The 9,359-nt window shown below is 34.1% G+C and overlaps 1 non-coding gene across 1 annotated transcript; it reads left to right on the forward strand.

The window, feature by feature from the left end:
- The first annotated feature begins 1,838 nt into the window (after window positions 1-1,838).
- LOC117311468 (small nucleolar RNA SNORA3/SNORA45 family) lies at window positions 1,839-1,967 on the forward strand. Its single transcript, XR_004525665.1, has one exon. It is a non-coding gene; the product is annotated as a small nucleolar RNA SNORA3/SNORA45 family (small nucleolar RNA).
- The last annotated feature ends 7,392 nt before the right edge of the window (window positions 1,968-9,359 follow it).

Raw genomic sequence — 9,359 nt, forward strand, 5'->3', positions numbered from 1 at the left:
GAGAGGGGAGTGTACTGCTAAGACACATAGGATATCCCTTACAGAGGGCCACTTTTATAAGATCGAGAATCATAACTAAGCTACTATGTACATAAAAATACAAATAGAAATTTAAACAAAATTAGACAGCAAAGGAATATTTTCCAGACAAAAGAACAAGATAAAACCCCAAAAGAACAACAAAGTGAAGTGGAGATAAGCAATCTACCTGAGAAAGAGTTCAGAGTAATGACCATAAAGATGATCCAAGAACTTGGGAAAACAATGGATGCACAGAGTGAGAAGTTAAAAAGTTTTTAACAAAGAGTTAGAAAATATAAAGAACAAACAGTAGAAAAATACAATAACTGAAATGAAAAATACACTAGAAGGAATCAATAGCAGAATAACAGGCAGAAGAAAGGATAAGTGAGTTGGAAGACAGAATGGTGGAAATCACTGCCAAAGAACAGAAAAAAGAATGAAAAGAAATGAGGACAGTTTACAAGAACACTAGGACAATATCAAATGCACCAACATTCGCATTATAGGGATTGCAGAGGAGAAGAGAGAGAGAAAGGGCCTGAGAAAATATTTGAAGAGATAATAGCTAAAAATTTCCCTAATATGGGAAAGGAAATGGTCACCCAAGTCCAGGAAGCCCAGAGTGTCCTATACAGGCTTAACCCAAGGAAGAACATGCTGAGACACATAGTAATCAAATTGTCAAAAATTAAGATAAACAGAAAATATTAAAAGCAACAAGAGAAAAGCAATAAATAACATACAAGGAAATCCCCATAAGGTTATCAGCTGATTTTTCAGCAGAAAATCTGCAGGCCTGAAGGGAGGGTCATGATATATTTAAAGTGATGAAAGGGGAAAACCTACAACCAAGATTACTCTACCCAGCAATGCTCTCATTAAGATTTGATGAAGAAATCAAAAGGTTTATAGACAAGCAAATGTTAAAAGAATTCAGCTCCACCAAATCAGCTTTACAACAAATACTAAAAGAACTTCTCTAAGCAGAAAAGAAAGGCCACAACTAGAAACAAGAAAATGACAAAATAGGAAAGCTCACCAGTAAAGGAAAACATACGTTAAATGTAGGAAAGCATGCACACATGAATATGATATCCAAACCAGAAACTGTGAGAGGAAGAGAGTACAAATGTAGGATATTTGAAATGCATTGAAATTAAGAGATCATCAAGTTAAAACAATCATTTGTATATGTATAGACAGCTATATTAAATCCTCATGGTAATAGCAAAAAGAAAAATGTAAAATAGGTATACACATGAAAAAGAAAAAGGTATTCAAACACAACAGTAAAGATAGTCATCAAATCACAAGGGAAGAGAACAAAAGAGGAAAAGAAGAAAATAAGACCTACAAAAATGAACCAAAGTAGTAAACAAAATAATGACATGGACATACATATCAAAAATTCCCTTAAATGTAAACAGATTAAATGTTCCAACCAAAAGACACAGACTGGCTGAATGGATACAAAAACAATACCCTTACATATGCTGTCTGCAAAAGACCCACATCAGATGTAAGGACATATACAGACTGAAGTTAGGGTATGGAAAAAGTTATTCCACCCAAATGGAAATCAAAAGAAAGCTGGAGTAGCAGTACTCATATCAGACAAAATAGACTTTAAAATAAAGGCTGTTACAAGAGATAAGTAAGGACACTACATAATGATCAAGGGATCAATCCATGAAGAAGGTATAACACTTGTAAATATATATGCACCCAGAATAGAAACACCTCAATATATAAGAGTTAAGAGACATGTTAAGAGACATAAAAGGAGAAATTGATAACAACACAATAATAGTGAGCCTGAGACTAGAGTCACATTCTGACAGATCTTGCCCTGGTGTGCTAGTGTGCTCAGAGAGAATCTGTGGGGTTTAATTCATTGGTGAGGACAATCAGTACCCCCAGGAGTGACCCAATGGGAAACATGCCCTCCCTGGAAAAAAATAAATAACAATGGGGGATATTAACACCTCACTTACCATCCAGACAGAAAATCCATAAGAAACCACAGGCCTTAAATGACATATTAGACCACATGGAATTAATTGATATTTACAGAGCATTTCATCTGAAAGCAAAAGAATACATATTCTTTTCAACTGCACATGGAACATTCTCCAGCATAGATTACATGCTTGGCCACAAAGTAAGCTTATGTAAATTTAAAATTGAAATCATATGAAACAACTTTTCTGACTGCAACACTATAAGATTAGAAATTGACTAGAAAAAAAAACAGAAATGTGGAGGCCAAACAATATGCTACTATACATCCAATGGATCATGGGAGAACTTAAAAAGGAAATCAAAAAATGACTAGAGACAAATAAAAATGAAAACATGATGATCTAAATTCTATGGGACACAACAAAAGCAATTCTAACAGAAAAGTTTATGGTGATACAAGCTTACCTCAGGAAACAAGAAAAATTTCAAATAAAAAAACTAACTTTATGCCTAAAACAATGAGAGAAAGAAGAACAAACAAAACCCAAAGTTAGCAGGAGGAGAGACATCATAAAACTCAGAAGAGAAATAAATAAAATACAGACTAAGAAAACAGTAGAAAAGATGAATGAAACTAAAAGCTGGTCCTTTGAAAAGATAAACAAAATTGATAAACCTTTAGCCAGACTCATCAAGAAAAAAAAAAAGGGAGAGGGCCTAAGTCAATAAAATTAGGATAAAAAAGGAGCGACAATGGACACCACAGAAACAAAAAGGACCATAGAGACTGCTACAAGCAACTATATATAAAACAGACAACCAAGAAGAAATGGACAAATTCATAGAAAGGTACAATCTCCCAACACTGAGGCAGGAAAAAATAGAAACTATGAACAGACCAATTACAAGTACTGATTTTAATCTGTGATTTTTCAAATTCCAACCAAAAAAAGTCCAGGAACAGATGGCTTCAAAGGTGAATTCTATCAAACAGTTAGAGAAGAGATAACACCTACCCTTCTCAAACTCTTCCAAAAAAAATTGCAGAGGAAGAAACATTTCCAAAGACATTCAATGAGGTTACCATCACCCTGATACCAAAGCCAGACAAAGATATCACACAAAAAAGAAAATTACAGGCCAATGTCACTAGTGAACGTAAACGCAAAAATCCTCCATAAAATACTAGAGAACAGAATCCAACGACACATTAAAAGGATAATACAACATGATCAAGTAGGATTCATCCCAGGGAGGCAAGAATTCTTCAATAAAATCAAGTCAGTTAATGTGATACACTACATCAACAAATAGAAGAATAAAAACCATATGATCATCTCAATAGATGCAAAAAATGCTTTTGATAAAATTTAACATCCATTTATGATAAAAAAAAAAAACTCTTTAGAAAGTGGGCATAGAGGGAACCTATCTCAATATAATAAAGGCCATATATGATAAACCCACAACAAACATCATTCTCAATGGTGAAAAACTGAAAGCATTTCCTCTAAGGTCAGGAACAGGAAAGGATGTCCTCTCTTGTCACTTTTATTCAACATAGTTTTAGAAGTCATACCCATGGCAATCAGAGAAGAAACAGAAATTAAGGAATCCAAATTGCAAAAGAAGTAAAACTCACTCTTTGCATGTGACATGCTACTATACATAGAAAATCCTAAAGATGTTACCAAAAAAAGCTAGATCTCATCATGAATTCAGTAAAGTTTCAGGATACAAAATTAATACACAGAAATCTCTTGCATTCCTATACACTAACAATGAAAAATCACAAAAAGACATTACGGAAACAATCCTATTTAACTTCACTTCAAAGAATAAAACACCTAGGAATAAACCTACCTAAGTAGGCAACAGATCTGAACTGAGAAAACTATAAGATGCTGATGAAAGAAAGAAAAAATGACACAAAGAGATGGAGAGATATACCATGTTCTTGGGTTGGAAAAATCAATATTGTCAAAATGACTATACTACCCAAAGTGATCCACAGATTCAATGCAATCTCTATCAAATCACCAATGGCATTTTTCACAGAATCAGAACAAAATTGTTTACAATTTGTAGGGAAACACAAAAGTCCCCAAATAGCCAAAGCAATCTTCAGAAAGAAAAACAGAGCTGGAGCCATCAGGCTCCCTGACTTCAGACTATACTACAAAGCTACAGTCAACAAAACAGTATGGTATTGGCACAAAAACAGAAATATAGATCAATGGAACAGGATATAAAGTCCAGAGATAAACCCAACCACCTATGCTCACCTAATCTATGACAAAGGAGGCAAGAATATACAATAGAGAAAAGACAGTCTCTTCAATCAGTGCTGCTGAATAGCCCAAACAATCTTGAGAAAGAAAAATGGAGCTAGAGGAATCAGGATCCCTGACTTCATGCTATACTACAAAGCTACAGTAATCAAGACAGTATGGTACTGGCACAGAACCAGAAATATAGATCAGTAGAAATGGATAGAAAGCCCATAGATAAACACATGCACATATGCTTACCTTATGCTTGACAAAGGAGGCAAGAATATGCAATGGAGAAAAGACAGCCTCTTCAACAAGTGGTGCTGGGAAAACTGGAAAGCTACATGTAAAATAACGAAATTAGAACACTTCCTAACACCATACACAAAAAATAAACTCAAAATGGATTAAAGACCTAAATGTAAGGCTAAACACTATAAAACTCTTAGGGGAAAACATAGGCAGAACATTCTATGACATATATCACAGCAAGATTCTTTTTGACCCACCTCTAGAGTAATGGAAATAAAAACAAACAAACAAACAGAAAAAAAACCAACAAGACCTAATGAAACTTAAAAGCTTTTGCACAACAAAGGAAACCATAAACAAGATGAAAAGACAACCCTCAGAATGGGAGAAAATATTTGCAAATGAAGCAACTGACACAGGATTAATCTCCAAAATATACAAGCAGCTCATGTAGCTCAATATCAAAGAAACAAATGACCCAATCCAAAAATGGACAGAAGACCTAAATAGACATTTTTCCAAAGAAGACATACAATTGCCAAAAATTCATGTGAAAGGATGCTCAACACCACTAATCATTAGAGAAATGCAAATCAAAAGCACAATGAGGTATCACCTCACACCATTCAGAATGGCCATCATCAAAAAGTCTACAAATAATACATGCTGGAAAGGATGTGGAGAAAAGGGAACACTCCTACACTCTTGGTGGGAATAAAAATTGATACAGTCACTTTGGAGAACAGTATGGAGGTTCCTTAAAAAACTAAAAATAGAACTACCATATGACCCAGCAATCCCACTACAGGGCGTATATCCTGAGAAAACCATAACTCAAAAAGCATCATGTACCACAGTGCTCACTGCAGCACTATTTACAATAACCAGGACATGGAAACAACCTAAGTGTCCATCGACAGATGAATGGATAAAAAAGATGTGGCACATATATACAATGGAATATTACTCAGCCATAAAAAAGAACAAAATAATATTACTCAGCCATTTACACCAACATGGATGGACTTAGTGATTGTGAAACTGCATGAAGTAAGTCAGACAGAGAAAGACAAATATCATATGATACTGTTTATATGTGGAATCTAAAAAAAGGGTACAAATGAACCTATTTACAAAACAAAATTAGAGCCACAGTTGTAGAAAAAAAAATTTACAGTTATCAGTGGGGTAAGGGGGGGAAGGATAAATTGGGAGCCTGGGAATTAACATATACACACCACTATATACAAAATAGTTAACTAATAAAGACCTACTGTATAACACAGGGAACTCTTTTCAATATTTTGTAATGACCTACATGGGAAAAGAATCTAAAAAAGTGTGGAGATATATACATGTATAACTGATACACTTTACTATACATCAGAAACTAACACAAAATTGTAAATCAAGTATATGTTAATAATTTTTTTTTAATTTATATGGAAACACAAAAGTCCCCAAATAGCCAAAGAAATCTTGAGAAAGAAAAACAGAGCTCTTCTAATCAGGCTCCCTGACTTCAGACTAGACTACAAAGCCACAATAATCAAAGCAGTATGGTACTGGCACAAACACAGAAATATAGATCAATGGAACAGTATAGAAAGCCAAGAAATAAGCCCATGAACCTGTGGTCAATTAATCTATGATAAAGGAGGCAAGAATATACAATGTAGAAAAGACAGTCTCTTCAATAAGTGGTGCTGAGAAAACTGGACAGCTACATTAAAAGAATAAAAGTAAAACATTCTCTAACTCCCGTACACAAAAGTAAACTCAAAATGGATTAAAAACCTAAATGTGAGACCAGATATATAAAAACTTCTAGATGGAAACATAAGAAGAAACCTCTCTGACAGATATCACAGCAACATCTTTTTGGATGTGTCTCCTATAGTAATGCAAATAAAAACAAAACTAGGGCTTCCCTGGTGGCACAGTGGTTGAGAGTCCACCTGAAGATGCAGGGGACATGGGTTCGTGCCCCAGTCAGGGAAGATCCTACATGCCGTGGAGCGGCTGTGACCGTGAGCCATGGCCACTAAGCCTGCATGTCCAGAGCCTCTGCTCCGCAACAGGAGAGGCCACAACAGTGAGAGGCCCACATACTGCCAAAAAAAAAAAAAATCAAATAGGACCTAATTAAACTTGAGAGATTTTGCACAGGAAAGGAAACCATAAACAAAATAAAAAGAAAACCTACAGAACGGGAGAAATTTTCAAACCATGCAATGGACAAGGGCTTAAATCCCAAATATAGAAACAGCTCATACAGCTTGGTAGGAAAAAAACAAACAAACTAATCAAAAATGGGCAGAAAATCTAAATAAAGATTTCTCCAAAGAAGACATACAGATGGCCAAAAGGCACATGAAAAGATGCAAAACAATGCTAATTATTAGAAAAATGAAATTCATAATTACAATAAGGTACCACTTCACACCAGTCAGAATGACAGTCATCAAAATGTCTACAAATAATAAATGCTGGAGAGGGTGTGGAGAAAAGGGAACCCTCTTACACTGTTGGTGGGAATGTAAACTGGTACAGTCACTATGGAGAACAGCATGATATTTTATTTAAAAATGAAAAATAAAGCTAACATATGATACTGCAATCCCATTCCTGAACATATATTCGAAGAAGGACATAATTTGAAAAGATACATGCACCCCAATGTTCACTGCAGAACTATTTACAATAGCCAAGACTAGGAAGCAACCTAAATACCCATTGACATATGAATTGATAAAGAAGATGTGGTGGAATATTACTCAGCCATAAAAAAAATAATGAAATAATGCCATTTGTAGCAACATGGGTGGCCTTAGAGATTATCATACTAAGTGAAGTAAGCCAAACAGAGAAAGACGAATATCATATGATATTGCTTACATATGGAATCTTAAAGAAAATGACACAAGTAAACTCATATACAAAACAGAAATAGACCCACAGACATAGAAAACAAACCTATGGTGACCAAAAGGGAAGGAGGAGGAGGGATAAATTAAGAGTTTGGGATTAACATATACATACTACCATACATAAAATAGATAACTAACAAGGACCTATTGTATAGCACAAGGAAATATACTCAGTGTTTTATAATAACCTATAAGAGAAATGAATCTGAAAAAGAATATATATATGCATATATATATTCTTTTATATATATATATATATATATATATACATATATAAAACTGAATCATCTTTGTGCTATATACCTGCAACTAACACAACATTGTAAATCAATAAATCAACTTCAATTTTTTAAAAATGTAAAAAAAGACAATAAAGCAGGATATTGTGATAAAGAAAAAAAGTTTTTTAAAATCACATCATCATCTCAATAGATACAAAAAAATGCATTTGACAAAATTCAACATCCGTTCATGATAAAACTAACACCGAAGTGCACATAGAGAGAACATATCTAACATGATGAAAGCCATTTATGACAAATGCACACCCAACACAATACTAAACAGTGACAAGCTGAAAGAATTCCCAGTAAATTCAGGAACAAGATAAGGATACCCACTCTCACCACCTGTATTCAACAAAAGATTGCAAATCCTAGCCACAACAATTAGATAAGAAAAATAAATAAAAGGTATCCACATTGAAAGCAAAGAGGTCAGTCACTATTTGAAAATAACATGATACTCTCTATAGAGAACCCTAAAGTCTCCACCAAACTATTAGAACTAATAAATAAATCAAGTAAGGCAGCATAATACAAGATTAATATACTGTAATTCTTTGTAGTTCTTTACACAAACAATGAAAGAACAAAAAGAGAAAAAGTAAAAAGACATTCCTATTTGGAATCCTATAAAATACGTAGAAATGATCTTAAACAAGGAAGTGAAATATCTACATGCTGAAAACTATAAAACATTGATAAAGGAAATTAAAGATGATTCAAAGAAGTGGAAAGGTATCCCATGCTTTCAGAATGGACAAATTAATATTGTTAAAATGACCATACTACCCAAAGCAATCTACAGATTTAATACAATCCTTATCAAAATGCCCATGACATTTTTCCAGAACTAGAACAAATAATCCTAAAATTTATATGGAACCACAAAAGACCCAGAATTGCCAAAGCAATCCTAAGGAAAAAGAACAAATCTGGAGGCATAACCCTTTCAGACTTCAGGCTTCTCTACAGAGCTACAGAAATCAAATCAGCATGGTATTGGCACAAAAACAGACATATAGAACAATGAAACAGAATAGAGAGCCCAGAAATAAACCCACACACCTACAGTCAATCTACAACAAAGGATGGAACAATGTGCAATGAAGTAAAGACATTCACTTCAACAAATGGTGTTGGAAAAGTTGGACAGCTACGTGTAAATCAATGAAAGTAGAACACTCCCTCACACCATATACAAAGATAAACTTAAAATATTTTAGAGACCTATGTATAAGACATGACACCATAAAACTTCTGGAAGAGAAGGCAAAACATTCTCAGACATAAATCGTAGCAGCATTTACTTAGATGAGTCTCCCAGGGCAAAAGAAATAAAAGCAAAAATCAACAAATGGGACTTAATCAAACTTAAAAGTTTGCACAGAAAAACGACAACTTACAGAAATTATGGAGAATATTTGCAAGTGATGTGACTGACAAGGGGTATTCAAAATATACAAACAGCCCATACACCTCAATATCAAAACAATAAAAAACCCAATCAAAAAATGGAAGAAGACCTAAATAGACATTTCTCCAAAGAAGACATGTCTGTGGCTAATCTGCACATGAAAAGAGGTTCAACATCGCAAATTATTACAGAAATGCAAATCAATACCTTAATGATGTAC

This window comes from Tursiops truncatus, chromosome 2 (assembly GCF_011762595.2).
Source record: "Tursiops truncatus isolate mTurTru1 chromosome 2, mTurTru1.mat.Y, whole genome shotgun sequence".
Classification (NCBI taxonomy): Eukaryota; Metazoa; Chordata; class Mammalia; order Artiodactyla; family Delphinidae; genus Tursiops; species Tursiops truncatus.